Here is a 25980-nt window from a genome sequence, read left to right on the forward strand (position 1 = left end):
ACACCTCACATCAAGGAGACGCGCCACATGGTATTCTAGCCGCCTATACGTATGATACAATAATATAAATAATGATAATAACAACAATAATTCTGTGTAGGCTCTACAGAAACGTAAGTAGCCATTATAAAGAGAGATTTTTAATAACGTTTAAACACCTCCATTGCGAAATAGATGATGCTGAGATAAATAGTTTAATATGAGACACTAGGGGTCGCAAATGTCGGGAATTAACTGAAAAGTGGATGACAAATGTTGGGGATGTGACGTCACCATATGACGTTCCTGGCCACACATGCATTAGTTGAACCAAGTGTTCATGTCGGTGCGGATCCTGGTCTACGCGCGAGACTGAAGTTCAGGATCGAGTTTTGCGCCTGGCGGGCAGTATTTTCTTCTTTACGTGAGACAATAAAGTATTTACATTGAGGTCGTCTTTATTACTTTTTTTCAGGTCTCGCGCTATCCGCTGGTTTATTGCAAAGTACATTACAAAAGAAAAGTAACATATTGCGTCAAAAGTAAATTAGTGCAAGGTTCCCAATTGGGTCGTTAACAGTAAATGGTCTACGCTTTCTTTACGAAATAATCTCTTTAAAGAAAAATTCAGGTCAAAAGGAAGTAAACACAAACTAAGAACAGCTCTTACTTGGTTATAGTGAGCATAAAAATTTCATAATTTCTATGTTTACAACAGATAACAGGCACGAAAAGTGTTATTTTTTGCACCGTTTTTTCGAGAGCAAGATCGCATCAGTCAGTCCTCCCTCCACAACCAACCCAAACCTCTGGAAGCGCGGCAAGGTACGTCATATGGTGGCGTCATATGTTCAACATTTCTCATTTATTTTTGGGGTATTTCCCGATATTTGCTTCCCCGTGTGTCTCACGTAAAATCGCTTGTCTCAGAGTCATCTATGTCGCTTCGAGGATTTTCAGATGTTAGTAAGAATCGTCCTGTAGAGTTGTGTTGTACTGTCAATTCGTCCCTCGACCTGTTACGAAGTAAATAATGAAGCAACACGTGATCCATTACGACAACTACCAAACACTTGGAGACGCATTTTTGTGAGATATTTAAATGCGTGCGACGTGCATGTCTAAACTGTACTCTCATAGATGCTTACTGCATTGTGCAAAGTACATGTGTAGCTGTAATCTCTACTAAAGCGTCACATGTTGATTCGGGTATTTGAAAAAGAAATGTAATTACTGGTAATTTAACGCAATCATTACTACACTCATAAGAAACAGTGATAATAGTGACGATATTTTAAAAATAATTTACTTTCACACATGAAACGAAATTGAACCCCTTCGTTTTTACACTTCAGAAAGTTTCAATTTAGCCGTCGAGGGTGATTACCGTTAAGTTCGATACTACTGTTATACATGATGATTGAAACACAGTAATAGAAAAGTGGGACTTGGAGAAGGATTGATATTTTGAAGAAGTTAATTATCGGTCAGCGTAACAAAATGTGAAACACAAATTTAACAATACAAATTTATTTCATATCATAATTATTGTAGCGTTGTGAACAAGTACAAGTTAAGGAACTGCGTTGAGTGGCCATACTGGATGATGTCACACGAATTTATAGTAAGGATCAATTTCTTGGGAAGGAATAATATTTGCTGTTGAATTGTGTAAAACTGTGACAGCTCTCAAGAGAGTCGGACTGGCGTGGCGCTCAGAAATTGACCCTGCGCTGCTTCCAGGTCTCAGCGAAGTCCTTGGTGTATTCGCACGTGGGGTCGAAAAACTTGACCTTCAGTTTGGCCCACTCTGCAGGGTACTTCTCTGTGATGTGCTTCAAGGTCTTGAGAGTCTTCTCCAGCTGGCTAGGCGTGCAGTCGCTGCATCCCGTCGCCACGAATTTTGGCAGCCTACCTGGAGCCATGTCAAAGAAAATCATGTGAAATAGTTTCATTGCAAACGACACAAAGAGTATGTAACGCGGCAAGATTTTGCCACCTTAAGTTTAATATACTTGTTGATTTATATTTATAAAAAAGCACTTTTTGCAGTGCGCAACTGGATTATTTATCATATCAACGGTTGATACTGGCTAGCACCACGTACTATCAATTTCTGTATTATTGTGTACCAAGAGTGACAGAAAAAGCGAAATAGAGCATCGCATTCTTCAGAAACCGCTATCAGCTAAAGTGAGCTGGAAAGAGATTTTTCGTGTTCTGTATCGGCATTTACTGCCACGAGAGAGACCACATCAGGCGGCGGAAGCTTATGATGCCAATGCGGCAGAATACCGTAGTGCCGCCAGAGCGGAGGGAAGGCTTGTCTCTGGTGCGATGAAAAGTATTTCAGAATACCATACCTGGAGACAGAGTGTCTGAGGGGGGGGGGGGGAGGGGGGGGAGTAGAGGGCAAATGGAGATGCTTTTGGTGTGGAGAAATGCGAGTCATGAGTTGACCTCTGAGGAATCTTCTCATGGGAAGCACCGGTACACACTTTCCGCTGAAAGGTAGAGAAATGTTTTTGTTCGGCAGAGTTTCGAGGTTGTAGCAGAGGAACCAGAACCTTCCAGAAAATCTTTCGAAAGGAGTGTCAGCTTCAGGTGACAGGCTGCCGATTAGTGACCTGTATAGTGGAAGGTAATTTTTTGTAATGGCCACTGGGATTCGCCATTTGAGTGCAAACATAGACTCCAAGTGACCAGGAGGAAGCGGAGTTTGATGTGAACAAAGACGTCCATCCAGGGATTCACTAAGAGCGCATCCCTGCTGGGATTGATCAAAGGGATTTGCATCTGGTGCTCGAGCATGAGATTTTGCTGGCGAGAGAATCTGGCCGTTAGATTTTGAGACTCTTGATTTCGCCACGAGGTGCACATTAAGGCAATGATCTGTAACAGATTTCTTATTCTGTTTCGTCGAGTCATGATTCTTTAGCTCTCTGCTGAGTCTGACACACGTTAAATTGCTTCCTTACGGGAGAACACTTGACTCGAATTTCTGTTCGTGGCTAGTGATAAAACAAAAGAAGTATTGGTTCGTGTTCTGACATGTATAGAGGTAATTTCAGCCCGCGTTGCAGTACAACTGCTGTTCATACGTCAGTGTATGACACGTGCCCTCCGGTCCCACGGATAAACACTCAAATTAAATACGAAGAGTTTCATGTGCTTCCCCACTGAGCATTGTTTGAAAGATACAGTTATGATGTAGATCTTCTGTTTCTCATCGCTACGCAGTATCAGTCAGCTAAGTACCTCTGTTTATCCATTGTGTATACAGATATTTACGGAGGAATGTCGTAAAATAACATTATATTTTCAGATGTTATTTTATTTAGAAAACAAGTTTCGGACGCTCATTAAAGCCACCTTCAGGCCCAAAAGAACACCACGTATACATAATCAGACACATTGATACATGCATAACTGGAGCCAACAGTACCTGGATTCTGTGAATATTTTGTACAATAATAGTGGATACCTGCTACTCGAGGAAAGTGTGCTGAGTTGTTCTCAAGATCCACAACAAATTCACGGACTACAGGTGTTTATGGCTCCAGTGTGCGTCGATCTATCTGAGGGTATACTTGGTCACGGTTTAAAGAAAGTCAAACATATGTTGAGCTAATCTCGAAATTACATTTGGGATACAAACTGCTCTCTGCTTGTGTTGTGAGAATAAAAAATTTAGGGTGACCACGCTGTGACTAGTTCTAGTTGCATCCCGAGAGAGTAACTGATGTGTGAAAGTGATGTGGCGAAAATACTTTGATACTTCGTTTTATGGAAATCCCTAGTCGAAGACTGCTAACAGCAGGATAGTTTTAATCATTTGTAGGAGTGAAAATTCCATTGTAGAGGTAACATTAAGCAGCCACACATACACACGTCTTATGTTACAAACACCATGTGGATTCGTAAGTGTTGTTCCTTAAACAAAACGTATACCGAAAAAGAACGAGTTCCCCTTCGTCATGAATACGCTTCTGATCGTTAAAACTACAACACATTGAAGGCAGCACGCGAAATCTGCCAAACTGGCATCATGCGCTTGGATATGCAAGCGATTGGCTTTCCAGTGTGACTGCACGGAATGGGACGTAATAATAAATTACTCAATGGGTTTGTCGGACAGAAATCACCACTGAAGATTGTTTTTGAGAAGATCATGTTATGCCGCCTGTACGTAGAAGAAAATTGTACATGTGGAGGTTCGACAGCGGCGCAATCGATACATGATATTGCTTTTCATAACATCACACAGGATCTCATCATCAGGCCTCTAGCATTAGGAGTACCGATGTTTTGTTTGCTTGGTAACGCACGACTGCACAACTGCATCACAGACCTTTAATAGAAAATAATTAAGCACACAATATCAAATACTATTCAAGAAACAAAAAAATTATCATTAAAAAGGGAAATCGCTTTATGGAACAACAAAACACAGAGATTTGCAAACAAAGCAATACTGTTTATGCCGTTCACCCATCTCGTAAACTATGCGTTATAAACGTGTTCTTTCTAACCAGAAAGAATAGTGTGACAACTGTAGAAGAAATGATTTCGAACTATAAACTCAGCAAATCGGAAAAGTCAAACTAAGGCATTAGGAAAACAGAAAGTAACATAAAGTAGAACTGGGTGTAAAGCATTCTAGGACTTCTTGTTGCATCAATTCCCGGTAAAAGTAAGCTTTCAACTATTTCCACCGTCGTCAGCGTCGGGGTCAGCTGACAGTCAAAATCGCTGCTGCGGTGGTGTTATATAGCCCAAAGATGGCTTGTGATTGCTCGGTACGTTCCGTCATGCTGTCGTAAATGGAGTCAACGTCAACTCTGGTGGGTCATTCCAGCTAAAATTAACTAACAGTCTGAACCTTGATATCTCAGATGTGGACGAATTTTATTTTCAGGTAATGTACACACTAACACTAGTTTAAATTTGAAATTTAAAATTTTTCTGGTCTCTGGTTTTTGAGTTTCAAGGGTTTAAAATAAAAAAAACTCCGTTTTTGATCAGTCGATCTCTGTTTTAAAATGCTGTAGCTCAAAAACTATACAACCCAGAGAGCTCAAACTTGCACCATTGTTTTCCTCTACAAATTCCCTTCAATTTGATATGTAAGATGACTATGCTACCTAAATTTGAAAATTTTAAACTATTCCATAAAAACATTTTTTTAAATTTCCAAAATACGTACCCTCGGACTTATTTATAAAAATTATATACACTCCTGAAAATTGAAATAAGAACACCGTGAATTCATTGTCCCAGGAAGGGGAAACTTTATTGACACATTCCTGGGGTCAGATACATCACATGATCACACTGACAGAACCACAGGCACATAGACACAGGCAACAGAGCATGCACAATGTCGGCACTAGTACAGTGTATATCCACCTTTCGCAGCAATGCAGGCTGCTATTCTCCCATGGAGACGATCGTAGAGATTCTGGATGTAGTCCTGTGGAACGGCTTGCCATGCCATTTCCACCTGGCGCCTCAGTTGGACCAGCGTTCGTGCTGGACGTGCAGACCGCTTGAGACGACGCTTCATCCAGTCCCAAACATGCTCAATGGGGGACAGATCCGGAGATCTTGCTGGCCAGGGTAGTTGACTTACACCTTCTAGAGCACGTTGGGTGGCACGGGATACATGCGGACGTGCATTGTCCTGTTGGAACAGCAAGTTCCCTTGCCGGTCTAGGAATGGTAGAACGATGGGTTCGATGACGGTTTGGATGTACCGTGCACTATTCAGTGTCCCCTCGACGATCACCAGTGGTGTACGGCCAGTGTAGGAGATCGCTCCCCACACCATGATGCCAGGTGTTGGCCCTGTGTGCCTCGGTCGTATGCAGTCCTGATTGTGGCGCTCACCTGCACGGCGCCAAACACGCGTACGACCATCATTGGCACCAAGGCAGAAGCGACTCTCATCGCTGAAGACGACACGTCTCCATTCGTCCCTCCATTCACGCCTGTCGCGACACCACTGGAGGCGGGCTGCACGATGTTGGGGCGTGAGCGGAAGACGGCCTAACGGTGTGCGGGACCGTAGCCCAGCTTCATGGAGACGGTTGCGAATGGTCCTCGCCGATACCCCAGGAGCAACAGTGTCCCTAATTTGCTGGGAAGTGGCGGTGCGGTCCCCTACGGCACTGCGTAGGATCCTACGGTCTTGGCGTGCATCCGTGCGTCGCTGCGGTCCGGTCCCAGGTCGACGGGCACGTGCACCTTCCGCCGACCACTGGCGACAACATCGATGTACTGTGGAGACCTCACGCCCCACGTGTTGAGCAATTCGGCGGTACGTCCACCCGGCCTCCCGCATGCCCACTATACGCCCTCGCTCAAAGTCCGTCAACTGCACATACGGTTCACGTCCACGCTGTCGCGGCATGCTACCAGTGTTAAAGACTGCGATGGAGCTCCGTATGCCACGGCAAACTGGCTGACACTGACGGCGGCGGTGCACAAATGCTGCGCAGCTAGCGCCATTCGACGGCCAACACCGCGGTTCCTGGTGTGTCCTCTGTGCCGTGCGTGTGATCATTGCTTGTACAGCCCTCTCGCAGTGTCCGGAGCAAGTATGGTGGGTCTGACACACCGGTGTCAATGTGTTCTGTTTTCCATTTCCAGGAGTGTATGTTGTCCAGTCTAACTGACTACATGCATGCAAAATTTCAAGATGGGATCTCAATGGGTTCTTGTATAAAATAATATTTTGCTACCACAATACACACTAGTGAGGTGAAAAGCAGACTATGTGTACACTATGAATACTGAGGTAGGCCTATGTAATTCTAACGAACTTAAATTATTATGTTAGCCTTTTTATGCAACATTATCCTCTTATTGTTTGTTAATTCATATAATGATATTTTAATGCGAGTTTAAATATGTAAAAAATAATAACTTAAGAATCCTACGATTTTGTACGACATTCACTTTTTATTATAAAAAAATCTTGAAATATTCATATAGGGTCAAGGCTATTTTTGGCCACTATCTCATTTATGCCCACCTTGATGTAACGGGGAAGCTACACTTCCCGCATCTCGTGGTCGTGCGGTAGCGTTCTCGCTTCCCACGCCCGGGTTCCCGGGTTCGATTCCCGGCGGAGTCAGGGATTTTCTCTGCCTCGTGATGGCTGGGTGTTGTGTGCTGTCCTTAGGTTAGTTAGGTTTAAGTAGTTCTAAGTTCCAGGGGACTCATGACCAAAGATGTTAAGTCCCATAGTGCTCAGAGCCATTTGAACCATTTGAAGCTACACTTGAACCATTTGAAGCTATTATATATGGGAGGGAAAACTAAAACATCTGCAGTATGTCTTCATGTCAGATTACCTGAAACATAATGCAGTCGCTTTCTATATATTCCACAAAAACTGCTAGATATCATAAAGCAAAATTTGCCTTTTGCACTTAAAAAGATTACTTAGTTTTCTGATGGCAGCGCTGCACAATATAAAAATAAGAAAAACTTCCTTAATTTTTGTTTGCATAAAACTGATTTTGAAGTTGAGGCAGAGTGGGAGTTCTTTGCAACATCCAATGGAAAGAGCGCATGGGATGGCCTTGACGGAACTGTTAAGCAGCTAGCTGCTAAAGCCAGCTTACAAAGGCCATATAAACAACAAATCTTAACACCCAAAACACTTTATGTATTTGCCACGGAAAACATAAAAAACATTGACTTTGAATACTGCACAACAGAGGACTATGAACTGACCAAAGAATTGTAGAATGAAGGCTTTCACGACCGTGTGACATGGCTGTTGATATACTTTCCGGGATGTGAGGTCGTGGTCCAAGAACTTTTCTGCTCCTTACGTTTCGTCCAGAACTGTGCTGGAATTCCTCAGAGGCGCTGCTCCGCTGAGTCTTGCCGACTGACTGGTCGGGTGTCTGAGAGCGACTTATATATTGTGAGAAAGGGGGGCGTGGTTCAGGTGACACGTGATGAGCAGTGATAATCCATAGCAAAGATAAGGTTGACTATCGATTACCACCTTGTCCAAGATAAAAATTGTTAGCAATTTTGCAGAGCCACTGTCCATATATCGCTAAGTTTCATAGCCTCCTCTTTCCTATTGAAATTATCGTGATGTTTATAAATTTCGATAGCTTCACTATATAGCCGTGGATAGTAATATAACGTTGTAGATAAAACTTCGGTATCCGAAAACTTCACTTGGTGGTTGCCTGGTTGAAGAGCATGTTCCGCTACAGCTGACTTTTCTATTTTTCCAAGTCGACAAAGACTTTTATGCTCTTTCAGTCGCGTGTTTACGCTTCTTTTGGTAGTACCAATGTAAACTTTACCACAGGTACACGGAATTTTATACACACCACATGTCGACAGGGGAGGGCGTTTATCCTTCACAGATCGTAGTACTTGACTTATTTTCTTTGTTGGTTTAAAGATCGGTTTTATGTCATGTTTTCGTAAAATCTTACCGATCCGATCTGTTACTTTTTTAATAAAAGGGAGAACTACTGTATTTTTCTGTCGTTGTGGTTCATTCTTATCTTTTGGGTTTCTGTTCCTTAGACGCAAAATTCTATTTATCTCTTTCCTTGAGTAGCCGTTTTTTTCAAAAGCCTACTTCAGATGTTTCACTTCAGCATCCAAATGTTCAGGTGTACATATCCGTTCCGCTCGATCGACAAGACTTTTTATAACACCTCTTTTTTGTTGAGGATGATGATTTGAATTTTTATGTAAATATCTGTTCGTATGTGTTGCCTTCCGAAAAACTTTATAATCCAAGCTTCTATCGGACCGTCTCATAACTAAGACATCCAAGAAAGATATTCTGTTATCCTTTTCTATTTCCATGGTAAACTGTATTTTTGGGTGAATTTTATTTAGATAATCAAAGAAATCGTCCAAGGCCTTTCTGCCATGGGACCAAACCACAAATGTGTCATCTACGTATCGATACCAACGAGATGGTTTGTTATTAGCTTTGTCTAGGGCTGATTGTTCAAACTTCTCCATATAAAGATTGGCAATCGCAGGGCCTAATGGATTACCCATTGCTACTCCATCAAGTTGTTCATAAAATTCATTATCCCACTGGAACTGACTTGATGTAAGACAATGTCTGAAAAGAACAGTCAAATATTCTGGAAAAATATCCGCTATGAAAATCATAACTTCGTTAACAGGAATCATTGTGAATAAGGACACAATGTCAAAACTTACAAGAATATCTTCAGGGGCCAGAGTTAGTCCCTCTAGTTTTTCAATAAAATGACGCGAGTCTTTTATATATGAGTCAGTTTTTCCAATGACTGGTTGTAAACAAGTTGTTAAATATCTTGCTATTTCATAAGTGGGAGAATTGATGGCACTGACTATGGGTCTTAAAGGAAAATCTATTTTATGAATTTTAGGTACACCATACAATCGAGGACACATAGCCTCACTTTTCAATAAAGTTCTTTTACCTTCTTTTCGGATAGAGGTAGATGACTTTATCAAATTATTTGTTTTCCTAAGTACACTGGTTGTAGGATCCCTCGCAAGTTTTTTGTACTGTCCTGACGTTAAAAGGTTCAAAATTTTTCTTCGGTAATCTTCTGTATTCATAACAACAGTAGCGTTCCCTTTATCTGCGGGAAGAACCACTATTTCTTCATCTGCATTCAAATCCTTAAGAGCCTTCCTCTCACCTTTTGTTAAACTACTTTCTAGAGGTCTGCTGTGGCTTAAAACTCTAGTGGTTTCAATTCGAATTGCATTCGCAGTTGCCTTAGGGATATTTCGTATACCTGCTTCTATATTCGCGATAATATCTTCAAGTGGTACTTTTACGGTGTTATAGCGTAATTTCCTCCTTTTGCAAGGACGGAAATCTCGTCTTGAGATAACACTTTCTTTGACTTGTTTATAACAGTATCAGTCATCATCGTATTACTTGCAGTTGTTACATTAGCTTGTAACTTTCCGAACTTTTTCTTATGTCTACTAGTAGTCATTTCTGTCGTAGCTTCCATAGTTGTAAACGTAAGATAATCAATTTTATTCCACAGGTCTATCTGTATCTTACAAGCTAAGAATAAATGAAGCTTCAGCAACTCACAGTCAACAGAATCCATTTCTCGTCTTGTGTAATGTATCCTTTCTCGAAGTAATGCTCTTTCTGTATAATCATAAATCCGGTGTACACGAGCTGTCCGGAACATCCTCTTCAGCTTTAAAAAGTTCGGTATAGAAGACGAGTCTCTACAACGTAACAAATAAGTTAAAGTGCAAATTAAATGTGCTCTCTTCTTACGTAAAAATTCCAGGCGCCTAACTGATTTTGAGAAATCCTCCCCGTAGAGTCTTCTGATTGTAGAATGAAGGCTTTCACGACCGGGTGACATGGCTGTTGATATACTTTCCGGGATGTGAGGTCGTGGTCCAAGAACTTTTCTGCTCCTTACGTTCCGTCCAGAACTGCGCTGGACTTCCTCAGAGGCGCTGCTCCGCTGAGTCTTGCCGACTGACTGGTCGGGTGTCTGAGAGCGACTTATATATTGTGAGAAAGGGGGGCGTGGTTCAGGTGACACGTGATGAGCAGTGATAATCCATAGCAAAGATAAGGTTGACTATCGATTACCACCTCGTCAAAGATAAAAATTGTTAGCAATTTTGTAGAGCCACTTATAATACATAGTAAAGATGAGGTTGACTATCGATTACCACCTTGTCCAAGATAAAAATTGTTAGCAATTTTGCAGAGCCACTGTCCATATATCGCTAAGTTTCATAGCCTCCTCTTTCCTATTGAAATTATCGTGATGTTTATAAATTTCGATAGCTTCTCTATATAGCCGTGGATAGTGATTTAAGGTTGTAGATAAAACTTCGGTATCCGAAAACTTCACTTGGTGGTTGCCTGGTTGAAGAGCATGTTCCGCTACAGCTGACTTTTCTATTTTTCCAAGTCGACAAAGACTTTTATGCTCTTTCAGTCGCGTGTTTACGCTTCTTTTGGTAGTACCAATGTAAACTTTACCACAGGTACGCGGAATTTTATACACACCACATGTCGACAGGGGAGGGCGTTTATCCTTCACAGATCGTAGTACTTGCCTTATTTTCTTTGTTGGTTTAAAGATCGGTTTTATGTCATGTTTTCGTAAAATCTTACCGATCCGATCTGTTACTTTTTTAATAAAAGGGAGAACTACTGTATTTTTCTGTCGTTGTGGTTCATTCTTATCTTTTGGGTTTCTGTTCCTTGGACGAAAAATTCTATTTATCTCTTTCCTTGAGTAGCCGTTTTTTCAAAAGCCTGCTTCAGAAAGAAGCGTAAACACGCGACTGAAGGAGCATAAAAGTCTTTGTCGACTTGGAAAAATAGAAAAGTCAGCTGTAGCGGAACATGCTCTTCAACCAGGCAACCACCAAGTGAAGTTTTCGGATACCGAAGTTTTATCTACAACCTTAAATTACTATCCACGGCTATATAGAGAAGCTATCGAAATTTATAAACATCACGATAATTTCAATAGGAAAGAGGAGGCTATGAAACTTAGCGATATATGGACAGTGGCTCTGCAAAATTGCTAACAATTTTTATCTTGGACAAGGTGGTAATCGATAGTCAACCTCATCTTTACTATGGATTATCAGTGGCTCTACAAAATTGCTAACAATTTTTATCTTTGACAAGGTGGTAATCGATAGTCAACCTCATCTTTACTATGGATTATCAGTGGCTCTACAAAATTGCTAACAATTTTTATCTTTGACAAGGTGGTAATCGATAGTCAACCTCATCTTTACTATGGATTATCAGTGGCTCTACAAAATTGCTAACAATTTTTATCTTTGACAAGGTGGTAATCGATAGTCAACCTTATCTTTGCTATGGATTATCACTGCTCATCACGTGTCACCTGAACCACGCCCCCCTTTCTCACAATATATAAGTCGCTCCCAGACACCCGACCAGTCAGTCGGCAAGACTCAGCGGAGCAGCGCCTCTGAGGAAGTCCAGCGCAGTTCTGGACGAAACGTAAGGAGCAGAAAAGTTCTTGGACCACGACCTCACATCCCGGAAAGTATATCAACAGCCATGTCACCCGGTCGTGAAAGCCTTCATTCTACAATCAGAAGACTCTACGGGGAGGATTTCTCAAAATCAGTTAGGCGCCTGGAATTTTTACGTAAGAAGAGAGCACATTTAATTTGCACTTTAACTTTTTTGTTACGTTGTAGAGACTCGTCTTCTATACCGAACTTTTTAAAGCTGAAGAGGATGTTCCGGACAGCTCGTGTACACCGGATTTATGATTACACAGAAAGAGCATTACTTCGAGAAAGGATACATTACACAAGACGAGAAATGGATTCTGTTGACTGTGAGTTGCTGAAGCTTCATTTATTCTTAGCTTGTAAGATACAGATAGACCTGTGGAATAAAATTGATTATCTTACGTTTACAACTATGGAAGCTACGACAGAAATGACTACTAGTAGACATAAGAAAAAGTTCGGAAAGTTACAAGCTAATGTAACAACTGCAAGTAATACGATGATGACTGATACTGTTATAAACAAGTCAAAGAAAGTGTTATCTCAAGACGAGATTTCCGTCCTTGCAAAAGGAGGAAATTACGCTATAACACCTGTAAAAGTACCACTTGAAGATATTATCGCGAATATAGAAGCAGGTATACGAAATATCCCTAAGGCAACTGCGAATGCAATTCGAATTGAAACCACTAGAGTTTTAAGCCACAGCAGACCTCTAGAAAGTAGTTTAACAAAAGGTGAGAGGAAGGTTCTTAAGGATTTGAATGCAGATGAAGAAATAGTGGTTCTTCCCGCAGATAAAGGGAACGCTACTGTTGTTATGAATACAGAAGATTACCGAAGAAAAATTTTGAACCTTTTAACGTCAGGACAGTACAAAAAACTTGCGAGGGATCCTACAGCCAGTGTACTTAGGAAAACAAATAATTTGATAAAGTCATCTACCTCTATCCGAAAAGAAGGTAAAAGAACTTTATTGAAAAGTGAGGCTATGTGTCCTCGATTGTATGGTGTACCTAAAATTCATAAAATAGATTTTCCTTTAAGACCCATAGTCAGTGCCATCAATTCTCCCACTTATGAAATAGCAAGATATTTAACAACTTGTTTACAATCAGCCATTGGAAAAACTGACTCATATATAAAAGACTCGCGTCATTTTATTGAAAAACTAGAGGGACTAACTCTGGCCCCTGAAGATATTCTTGTAAGTTTTGACATTGTGTCCTTATTCACAATGATTCCTGTTAACGAAGTTATGATTTTCATAGCGGATATTTTTCCAGAAGATTTGACTGTTCTTTTCAGACATTGTCTTACATCAAGTCAGTTCCAGTGGGATAATGAATTTTATGAACAACTTGATGGAGTAGCAATGGGTAATCCATTAGGCCCTGCGATTGCCAATCTTTATATGGAGAAGTTTGAACAATCAGCCCTATACAAAGCTAATAACAAACCATCTCGTTGGTATCGATACGTAGATGACACATTTGTGGTTTGGTCCCATGGCAGAAAGGCCTTGGACGATTTCTTTGATTATCTAAATAAAATTCACCCAAAAATACAGTTTACCATGGAAATAGAAAAGGATAACAGAATATCTTTCTTGGATGTCTTAGTTATGAGACGGTCCGATAGAAGCTTGGATTATAAAGTTTTTCGGAAGGCAACACATACGAACAGATATTTACATAAAAATTCAAATCATCATCCTCAACAAAAAAGAGGTGTTATAAAAAGTCTTGTCGATCGAGCGGAACGGATATGTACACCTGAACATTTGGATGCTGAAGTGAAACATCTGAAGTAGGCTTTTGAAAAAAACGGCTACTCAAGGAAAGAGATAAATAGAATTTTGCGTCTAAGGAACAGAAACCCAAGAGATAAGAATGAACCACAACGACAGAAAAATACAGTAGTTCTCCCTTTTATTAAAAAAGTAACAGATCGAATCGGTAAGATTTTACGAAAACGTGACATAAAACCGATCTTTAAACCAACAAAGAAAATAAGTCAAGTACTACGATCTGTCGACATGTGGTGTGTATAAAATTCCGCGTACCTGTGGTAAAGTTTACATTGGTACTACCAAAAGACGCGTAAACACGCGACTGAAAGAGCATAAAAGAGTTTGTCGACTTGGAAAAATAGAAAAGTCAGCTGTAGCGGAACATGCTCTTCAACCAGGCAACCACCAAGTGAAGTTTTCGGATACCGAAGTTTTATCTACAACGTTATATTACTATCCACGGCTATATAGTGAAGCTATCGAAATTTATAAACATCACGATAATTTCAATAGGAAAGAGGAGGCTATGAAACTTAGCGATATATGGACAGTGGCTCTGCAAAATTGCTAACAATTTTTATCTTGGACAAGGTGGTAATCGATAGTCAACCTCATCTTTACTATGGATTATCAGTGGCTCCACAAAATTGCTAACAATTTTTATCTTTGACAAGAAGGTAATCGATAGTCAACGTTATCTTTGCTATGGATTATCACTGCTCATCACGTGTCACCTGAACCACGCCCCCCTTTCTCACAATATACACTCCTGGAAATGGAAAAAAGAACACATTGACACCGGTGTGTCAGACCCACCATACTTGCTCCGGACACTGCGAGAGGGCTGTACAAGCAATGATCACACGCACGGCACAGCGGACACACCAGGAACCGCGGTGTTGGCCGTCGAATGGCGCTAGCTGCGCAGCATTTGTGCACCGCCGCCGTCAGTGTCAGCCAGTTTGCCGTGGCATACGGAGCTCCATCGCAGTCTTTAACACTGGTAGCATGCCGCGACAGCGTGGACGTGAACCGTATGTGCAGTTGACGGACTTTGAGCGAGGGCGTATAGTGGGCATGCGGGAGGCCGGGTGGACGTACCGCCGAATTGCTCAACACGTGGGGCGTGAGGTCTCCACAGTACATCGATGTTGTCGCCAGTGGTCGGCGGAAGGTGCACGTGTCCGTCGACCTGGGACCGGACCGCAGCGACGCACGGATGCACGCCAAGACCGTAGGATCCTACGCAGTGCCGTAGGGGACCGCACCGCCACTTCCCAGCAAATTAGGGACACTGTTGCTCCTGGGGTATCGGCGAGGACCATTCGCAACCGTCTCCATGAAGCTGGGCTACGGTCCCGCACACCGTTAGGCCGTCTTCCGCTCACGCCCCAACATCGTGCAACCCGCCTTAAGTGGTGTCGCGACAGGCGTGAATGGAGGGACGAATGGAGACGTGTCGTCTTCAGCGATGAGAGTCGCTTCTGCCTTGGTGCCAATGATGGTCGTATGCGTGTTTGGCGCCGTGCAGGTGAGCGCCACAATCAGGACTGCATACGACCGAGGCACACAGGGCCAACACCCGTCATCATGGTGTGGGGAGCGATCTCCTACACTGGCCGTACACCACTGGTGATCGTCGAGGGGACACTGAATAGTGCACTGTACATCCAAACCGTCATCGAGCCCATCGTTCTACCATTCCTAGACCGGCAAGGGAACTTGCTGTTCCAACAGGACAATGCACGTCCGCATGTATCCCGTGCCACCCAACGTGCTCTAGAAGGTGTAAGTCAACTAAGCTGGCCAGCAATATCTACGGATCTGTCCCCCATTGAGCATGTTTGGGACTGGATGAAGCGTCGTCTCACGCGGTCTGCACGTCCAGCACGAACGCTGGTCCAACTGAGGCGCCAGGTGGAAATGGCATGGCAAGCCGTTCCACAGGACTAAATCCAGCATCTCTACGATCGTCTCCATGGGAGAATAGCAGCCTGCATTGCCGCGAAAGGTGGATATACACTGTACTAGTGGCGACATTGTGCATGCTCTGTTGCCTGTGTCTATGTGCCTGTGGTTCTGTCAGTGTGATCATGTGATGTATCTGACCCCAGGAATGTGTCAATAAAGTTTCCCCTTCCTGGGACAATGAATTCACGGTGTTCTTATTTCAATTTCCAGGAGTGTATAAGTCGCTCTCAGACACCCGACCAGTCAGTCGGCAAGACTCAGCGGAGCAGCGCCTCTGAGGAAGTCCAGCGCAGTTCTGGACGAAACGTAAGGAGCAGAAAAGTTCTTGGACCACGACCTCACATCCCGGAAAGTATATCAACAGCCATGACCAAAGAATACTTACTTCCTCGGTTTCGTGACTCAAAAGCGATTGTGGGAACACAAAACATTCACTCATATAAACCCTGCACATAGAGTTAAATTACTGTCAAGTCTTATAATTTTAGTCTGGATGAGTCTCTGGAATATGTGACAACACTGAACCAAATAACACCGTCACATATGGAAAATATTACTGCTGGTTTTGTGACAGTAGCATATGACGACTCTTGCTGGCTAGCATGCATTGAAGAAAAATACAATGACATGTACCGAATAAATTTTTTACACCCAAAGGGTCCAGCCCAGTCTTTTTACTATCCACAGCCAAGAGATATATTACTTGTACAAGGAAATACTCTTTTACAAACAGCGAACCCAACAACAGCTACGGGACGAACCTACACTTTATGTGCTAAAGAAATGAAATTGGCTTTTCTTGCTTTGGAAAAATATCTTTAAAGATCATACAAGAAGCACGTTTAAAATATGTGACACCTACCCTCACTAAACACTAAGTTGTATAAATACCATGTTTATTAACTTTGTATGTACCAATTGGTATTAGAAATACAGTTCTATCCATGCAGATATCAACAAGTTAATCTTTTTCCAAAAGAAATTATTTATAGGCCAATTTCTAATATAAGGAACTTTTTGTAAATGATTACAAATAACACTGGAAAACCAAGAAAAAGATCATCTCTGCCATTTTCAGCTAAGGATGAAGGTGAGTTGCTTTATTCAGAATTTTAACTTGTAGTATGTACATTACCAATTAAAATGTGTCCACGTCCTTATGATGCATAGTTAAAAGACTCATGAACATTAAATTTAAACAACACTATACCATTTAATGAATTAACCAACAATAAGAGGGTAATGTTGCATAAAAAGACTAACATAACAATTTAAGTTTGTTAGAATTACATAGGCCTACCTTAGTATTCATAGCCTAGAAATAGTCTGATTTTCACCTCACTAGTGTGTATTGCGGTAGTAAAATATTATTTTATACAAGAACCAATTGAGATCACATCTTGAAATTTTGCATGCATGTAGTCAGTTAGACTGGACAACATATACAATTTTTATAAAAAAATTCGATGGTATGTGTTTTGGAAATTTCAAAAAATGTTTTTTGGAATAGTTTAAAATTTTCAGATTTAGGTAGCTGTCGTGTTACATATAAAATTGAACGGAATTTATAGAGGAAAACAATGGTGCAAGTTTGAGCTCACTAGGTTGTATAGTTTTTGAGCTATAGCATTTTAAAAAAAAATCTTCGATTGATCATAAACGGAGGTTTTTTGATTTTTTAACCCTTGAAACTCAAAAACCAAAGACACGAAAAATTTCAAATCTAAAATTTAAACTAGTGTTAGTGGGTACATTACCTGAAAAAATAATTCATCCAATTCTGAGAGGTCATGATTCAAATCATGTAGTACAATTGGTTGATTTGACATGGAATGACCTTGGTGGCGCCACCGCCCCCGCCATCGCGTAAACATTACGAACAATATCTTCGGCTCTTCTCCGTATCGAGAGCTCGCTTCGAAACACCGCTAGGACTATATCCGCCGTCACAGTTGAAGGTTATATCACACATTCGTATTTCTACAACCGCTTTAATTATAAGAGTTCCAGTACGTGGGAGCCTGGACCGAAACTTCTGTTTCTTCAAACTGTATTTTATGTTTGAGAGGCTGTGCTCAGCAACTGCGGGTTTGTTCAGCTCACGATTTTTAATGTGCCGTTTATGTTCTGCACTGCGGTCGGAAACGGTGCGGATTGGCTGACCGATGTAATTAATTCCTTATTCACATAGGCTGTTGTAAATTCCAGGAATCCTGAGGCAGAGACTGTCCTTACCATGGCGTAACATCCGCTTTATCTTCTTAAGAAGGTCGGAAAACAGATCTGATACCTCGTCTTCCTAATTCTGTACCTATTTTTCTGGATGTAGCGCCGTAGAACGGAAGGAATGCAATCGGCGACTCAACATGTGAACGTTCATGGTTTTTCAGGTGTCCTTTCCTTGGTGAACACTGACTTGATATCACGTGATCCACAGCCGTTCTTCGGAATGCAAGTGGTCTTCGTCAGGGTTTTTGCTTTTTGTCGCAGTGTATTCAAAGCTGCTCTCCTTCATGCTGGATGGTGAAAACTCAGGGCGCTCAGATATAAATCAATGTGTGTCGGTTTGCGGTACGCTGATTGGCCGAGACGTCCTACCGTCTTTCGTAAAACCAGAACATCTAAAAACGGCAACCTTCGCTCTCTAAGCCTCGACGGTGAAGTGGATGTTTTGGTGCATGCTGTTCATATGTTTCTCGAAGTGCTCAAGAGCTTCTACACCGTGTGGCCAGACCATAGACGTGTCGCCAACATAACGATGAAATGAAGCTAGACGAAGGAGTGCTGAATTAAATGCGCGTTCCTCAAAATGTTCCATAAAAATGTCAGCCCTTGCTGGAGACAACGGAGTAACCATAGCCATTCCGTCCTACATTTCATAAAATCCACCGCCGTACAAGAAGCAGGTGGTCGTCATAACATGACGGAACAACTTTATCGTTTGAGGTCGAAAATGCTATGCCAAAAATTTCAATGTGAACTCAAGAGGAACAGATCGTTTGGGCAAACTCTTATGTGTTAAATTTTCTCAGTGACCATCAGAGAGCTTTTGATATGTTGATGCTGGCTGCAGTGGTCGAGCGGTTCTAGGCGCTTCAGTCCGGAGCTGCGTGACTGCTACTGTCGCAGGTTCGAATCCTTCCTCGGGTATGTATGTGTGTGATGTCCTTATGTTAGTTAGGTCTAAGTAGTATTTCTAAGTTCTAGTTGACTGATGAACTCCGATGTTAAGACCCATAGTGCTCAGAGCCATTTGAACCTTTTTTTTTATATGTTGATATGTTGACTTCGACTATCGGAGTCTTCAACTTAGTTAAATATTTGAACAGCCTGTAATTAGGGCAACCAATGGTGCTGGCAATTGATGTCAAGGGAATACCTAGATAATCCGTACAGCCTATGAGGTCTAGGGGCTCGTGCTCTAAGATTATTGATGCCATTCTCTGGTAAACCGGAATTCTTCAGGAGTTCTACCGTTTTTCTATTGTATGAAAGAGTTGGCTCCGTTTTAGGCATTTGTACGTGCTATCTTCCAACAAAGGTGGCACTTTGCTGGGATATTCAGTGGTATTAAGAACAACTGTGGCTTTTCCATTGTCAGCAGGAGGCACCACAAGAACTTCATCTTTCCTCAAACATGAAGCCCTTCTGCTAGTATTAGATTTGGGTTGCTTGGCTGAGGCTAAAATGCGACTGATGGTAAGTCTCTGTTGAATCTTCATGGACAAGGGACATCACCTGGTCAAGTACTTTATTATCAATGAAATTTCCCAACAGCCGTGTGTTTGAGATGTTATTGAATTTAAGTTTGACTACCAGTTGCAGCATTACATTATGTCATCTTCAGGTCCCGGATGCATCTCTGAAAATAAACGATATTGTCAAAAAGTGTCATACATTCCTGGATGTCGTGAATTCAAACCGTATCCCAAGTGCTTCATTCGAAGACTTGATTGCAACCAGTGGTCGGGAACGGTGCGGATGGACTAACCGATGTTTCCTCATTTAGATGGGAAGTTGTAAATCCGGGGGCCGAGACTGTCCTTAAGTTGTCGTAGCATCTGCTATATCTTCTTAGTAGGTCGGAAAACAGATCTGATACCTCGTCTTCCCAGGAACCTGCCAATTTTGCTAAATGCAGCGCCGCAGAAGGTAAGGAATGCAATCGGTGGCGCACACGTGAGTGTCCAACATATTTACGTAAGGTTTTTTTTTGTGAATGCGGACTTGATATCACGTGATCCATAGCCGTTCTTCCGAAACACATGCTTCAAATGATTGGTTTCGGTATCCAAGTGGTCTTCGTCAGAAACGGTTTTTGCTCTTTGTCCCGGTGTATTCGAAGCCGCTTCCTTCTGTACTGGGTGATGAAAACTCTGGGCGTTCAGATATAAATCAGTGTGCGTCGGCTTGCGGTTTACTGAATGACCGAGACATTCATCCCATAATGTTAGCAGTGCATGAAGTGAGCTGTCGGTGCAGAGGAGGGCCATAGATAATCGTCGCAATGTTTATGCTACGGTGGGAGCGGCGGCGCCACCAGCGCAGACGTTGACACCGTGTGCGACAGCGTGACGTAACTATCCACCAATCAGAAGCCATCTTTGGGCTGTATAAGACCACCACTCCAGCGATTTTAAGTCACTAGCGTCAGACGCTAAGGGTGGTGGATATCATCTACATCTCGAGATTTTATACTGAACTAGCGCAGCAAGAAGTCTGAGAATGTTTTATCCAACAGTGCGGTCGGTAAAGTCTTCTTTCTCATATAAAGTAGAACTACTTATTGTAGACGAAGCATGTTGCTGTATGTTTATGCCGAGTAATTCTATAATAAGAACGAGAAACAGAGGCAAAAAGAAAAAGGACCTATATTGAAAAATAAGACGTTGAGATCCAAGAAAATTGTAGAAACAGATGTGGGGAGATCTCCAGAAGCAACAGACATACGAGCACAGAAAAAGGTTAAGACATGTTCACTATTGGGCGTCTGCAATGGCGAAGGATGATGACGATGATTTTCTGTTCAGTGACGTTTAAGTGTTCGGCAAACTAATATGAATACCATTCGATAATCATTTCGTTACTGCAGTCTACTTACTGAATGATCTCTCAAAAGGTTTCTTGCCATTTTTTACCTCAAAATATAGTTTCTCTGCAAGGATTCAGATACGCCAGTACGCCTGAGATTATTATATTACGATGTTGATCTGTTGTCATTTCGCAATTATCTGACATAAGACAGGAAGCTTTTAGCATCTCCTTCTATGGTGTACCCAAATCAAAAGTCGAAAATATATTTGTGTCATTAGTATCACTTCTATTTAGGACGTTGACGTTACTAAGAAGTCGTTGGAAAGCGATCGCCTGCTTACAACAATAGTGGAGGAAATATTGGATTAACTAATAAATATAGAGTGACATTAACGACGGGAGCCATCACTAACGAGAACGTCTACACGATGGTAGAACTACTGAGCATTACGTTCCTGTACAGAATGGTATCAAATGAACATTGCACAGGATGCTGTATAAACAGTGAATTCATGTACAATTTTTTCGTAATGTGAGAATTATATGCTGGATGGTGTCACACATGAGCATGTGTCCGTACCGACTCAGCCCGCCCTTCACATACAAACATTAACTTTCTCTCTCTCCTTTTTTTATTATTATTTTTTGAGAATCATCAGTCTCCTGACTCGTTTGATGCGGCCCTCCACCAATTCCTCTAGTTTGGCGACATCTTTGTCTCAGAGCAGCAGTTGCAATCTACGTCCTCAATTATTTGCTGTATGTATTCCAATATCTGCCTACGCTCATTTTCTACCGGATTAGAAATGACGTTTCGTTATATTTCATCGGTGTATAATAGCCATATGACGTGGAGGAAGAGACTCCATGATGAAGAGCCGCTGGAGCACGCTGAATCAGAGATTCTCTCCAGGAAACGTACAGTGACGGCTCAGTTTCTAAGAACACTTTCCCCAAAAGTTAGTTTTTGAATTTGAGTCTTTGTCCGAAATATAGTCTTAATTTCATACAATTTAGGCTTTCACGACTGGTACTGACATCACTTAAAACTTCCATGCTGATAGGCCATGATCGACGTGTAAGACTTTCTCTTAAAGTATGGAAATAGCTAGAATTTTACGTACAAGCAAGCCACCTAACAGTTATGTCTCGCAGGCACACAGGAAGCGGTTGAGGGATGTCAGTATAGATAAACACATTATCTTTCTTATCGCCGACAAGAGTAATGCCGCGGTCCTGATGACGAGTGAAGACTATCATGAAAGGATCAATAATATTGTGGATCCCACCACTTGTAGAAAACTTCAGATGGATTCGACTTCAAAGATTTTAAAAATCACTAATCGATTGGTGAAAGCGTCTTCTCTCTCTCTTGACGATAGGAAGCTACCTCCCAAAACTCTGCGTACCCGCCTAGCCTCTACGGATTATACAAGGCGCACAAACCACAGATTTTTCTGAGGACTATTGTGAGTGCTATGGGGTCACCCTCCTACGACTTAGCTTGACACCTTGCCTCAATGTTGTAACTTCATGTTGGTGGAACTGAAAGTCACATTGAATATTCGGATCATTTCATTAACAAATGAAAAGAAATGCTTGTGGGTCAAGGTGAATTCCGATTAATTTGGATGTAACTTTGTTTACATGATTCCAGTGAAAGAAGCTATCTCATGTATAACGAATATTTTCGCAGTTGATATTACGGAGTTATTCAGACATTGCCTCACAACGTCCTATTTTCAATACAATAATGATTTCTATGAACAGATTAACGGGGAGGCCATGGACAGTCCTCTTAGTGCGGCTGTTGCCAATTTGTTTTTGGACGATGCAGACTCACATGAAAAGACCAGCCAGATGGTACAACTATGCCGACGGTACTTTCGTAGCATGGACACTTGGTGCAGAGGAATTGGATGCCTTCCTGATACATCTCAACAGTATCAATCAAAAATAAAGTTATTAATGGAGACAGAGAATAATGGACAACTGAAGTTCTTGGCTGTGTCTGTTATCAGGCGAGGGTACGGGACGCTGGGCGATGGGGTATACACAAACGCTACGCATACTGACCGTTACCTGCACAAAGGTTCTACCCCAGACAAAAAAGAAGTGTGATTATAACCTTGGTGCACAGAGCGCATTGAACAACTACTGTCGACATTCAAGAAGAATAGTTGTTCGAACAAGAAAATAGATCGAGCACTTCGGACGGCCGGAGTAGCCGTGCGGTTCTAGGCGCTACAGTCTGGAACCGCGCGACCGCTACGGTCGCAGGTTCGAATTCTGCCTCGGGAATGGGTGTGTGTGATGTCCTTAGGTTATTTAGGTTTAAGTAGTTCTAAGTTCTAGGGGACTGATGACCTCAGAAGTTAAGTCCCATAGTGCTCAGAGCCATTTTCGAGCACTTCGCCCTAGGGTTAGAATCAGGATCGACGTGGGAAAACAGCCACCCAAAGGGGAAGATTTCCTTCCGTTCATCATTACGATTACATATCGCATTGGGAAAGAGTTGAGCAAGTATGGTATGTAAACTACCTTCAGTCCCACTAGGAAGATAAAAGAATGTTTAAGATCGGCAAATGATACACGACACCCTTTGGTCACACTGGGTGTATATAAAATTCTTTGTAATTGTGGTCTGGTTTATATAGGTACCACAAAAACTAGTGTTCACACCCGTCTTGTTGAAAACAAGATGAATTGCAGCTTCGGACATTTGGATAATCGGCCTTAGCGGAACATCTTTCCCAAGACTGTGATCATGAAATTAAATTTCACGGAGATGGCTGTCGTATCGAAAATATCGCGTTATCATTCCACTACTTACGGATGGGCTACTGAGATTTATAAGCGCCGTAATAATTTTAAGGGAAAAGAGGAAACTATTACATTAGTTAAAATTAGGATACCAGCATTGCAGCGTAACAATGACGATCGATTACTTTCAATCGAAAATGTTGGAACTACAAGAGCTAACCTCTTAGCGACAACACGTGATGGATTGTGGTGTCCTCTGTACTGCCCATATATTCGGACTCCGTCGAGTTCTGGGTCATGTTTGCCATCATACCTCTGAAGATGTGTCTCACAGTCGGAGTGGAAACGTTAGGAGAAAGTTTTATACATCGCCCACGGCCTATTGGGCTAGACATTTTAAGTGATGACAATCTTAAATTGTTCCATTTAGTACTCATTTTGTGTACTCCAAAAACATAAAAAATTAAAAACCGGGTAAAAGGCAGGCAAAAGTGGCAGTGATACGTCAAGTATTAAAGTAAAACATTTGTCCAGAGATTAGCTAATGGTGAAATCAGGGGAAGCATACAATGCAGGCTGTCTTCTACTAATCGTTGAATTATTGATGCTGCAGTGTGGAACTGGACATACAACATTTCCATTAGCTTTGTTGTCCTATTAAGTTAGAGTTGCAATTCAATAAACAATATTATACTACCAAAGTATAGTATCAACAGCTAGACCTTAAAATGATGAGAAAATAATTGATACTGATCAATAGGCAATGCTAAAATTACTTACATCGGCAATGGGCCTTTAAAGTAGACATAGGGGATTAACGTTGCCCGAAACGTCATCGTATAAGAATATCCGACAGAAAAGGAAACATCTCAACACTAATATGAAATGAAACATTCACTTTGGCACAAACATCTTGACACGGGTAATCGAAGAAGATTATTGGAAAGGTGATGAAAACTGGATTCACAGAGAGAAGAAGCGAAGATGATTCTCTTTTACATGGAAGCGTTCGTGGTGCGAAAAGTTCAAGACAAAGTCAAAACGAGATTGACCTGAGATGGAAATAGGAGAGGCCTCACATTTTCGGTAGGAAGCTAATCTATACATCTTTGGGGATTAGATGAGGGTGCGAACAAAATATATAAAGCAGGCAGGCAGTAAACATTGTGATTGTCATACTGCATATAATTTTTTGTTTAGATTAAAACAAAAGGCGAACTGTAAGCTCTCTAAACGTTACCCTAAATGTCCTGAATATTTCTCAGCAGGACGTGAAATCTCCAATATGGTTGGACACAGAAATGCTGCAAATGAATGTGAGATTGTTTTGATAAAGATTAAACAATATGTCTTATTGACATCGCGTGATTTTTCTGTTATCAAGCTATTGTTGTTCGTGATGAAACACAATAGCATCTTATTATGCTCAGGCACCTGACAAGGAATAAGAAACGGAGTGACCTGAGAGGATGTCACGAAATCTCCTAAGCAACAGTACAGAATTTGTAGTTATTAACTTCTAGCATGATATGGTCATTTTGCATATCAAAGTGCTACACCATAATCCGTGAGCGTATTATTTAATCGAACATCTGTAGGTACCAGGAAAACAGGAAGAGAGGATTGACGAAGGTAATGATAATGTAGTGAGAAGCGAGAGAGGCATAAGAAAGAAGGAAGTTTAGCTGCCGCACTCACTTTTGATCTCCTTGCCCTCAGTGGTGCACTTTCCGTCGTCTGCATCGAGCATGCACTGGATGTGCAAGGAGGCGGTCGTTGTTGAGAATCTCGTCCACATCCAGGTTATCGATCTTGTCTTCCGGCGCAGCTTGAGCCGAAACGGCAAAGACGGCCACGAGGCAGCAGTAGAAGGTCAGGTTTCTCGCCATGGCTACCTCTGTGCTCCACACAGACAGTGGTGAGCGATATCTGGTGAGCTCGTCTTATACCTCCGCTCTGACGTATGAATACCTATGACGGGATAACGGGGTAACGAGGTGGGGCGCCTTCGTGAAGAATTAGCGCTCACACCTGCGATAATGCCAAACTTGCGTGGATTTTTCTCAACTTCTGCGGCCTTGAATAGCCAGTTCTCACTGTATTACCCCACCCGCAACTTGCAGTCTCACAGTTAACGGAAAACATCCTATGTGTAAGTAGCGATAACTGTGTCATGCGCAGCATCTAGGTGGAAGGCCGTGAGATGTCGAGTTTTGCGTTCCGTGCGAAAAGATAACCACATTTTCTCTATTAGCGGCGGAGAAGGGCATTCGTGGAACAACATTCTAGGAGAAGGTACGTGTCAATCTGATGAACTATTGTAAATCATCTACACTCCTGGAAATTGAAATAAGAACACCGTGAATTCATTGTCCCAGGAAGGGGAAACTTTA

At 41.9% G+C, this 25980-nt stretch overlaps 1 pseudogene; it reads right to left on the bottom strand.

Moving 5' to 3' along the window:
• Positions 1-1568: 1568 nt before the first annotated feature.
• On the bottom strand, positions 1569-25476 carry LOC126263413 (ejaculatory bulb-specific protein 3-like; annotated as a pseudogene).
• Between the last annotated feature and the right edge of the window lie 504 nt (positions 25477-25980).

The sequence above is a fragment of the Schistocerca nitens genome, chromosome 6 (genome assembly GCF_023898315.1).
Source record: "Schistocerca nitens isolate TAMUIC-IGC-003100 chromosome 6, iqSchNite1.1, whole genome shotgun sequence".
In the NCBI taxonomy this organism is placed as follows: Eukaryota; Metazoa; Arthropoda; class Insecta; order Orthoptera; family Acrididae; genus Schistocerca; species Schistocerca nitens.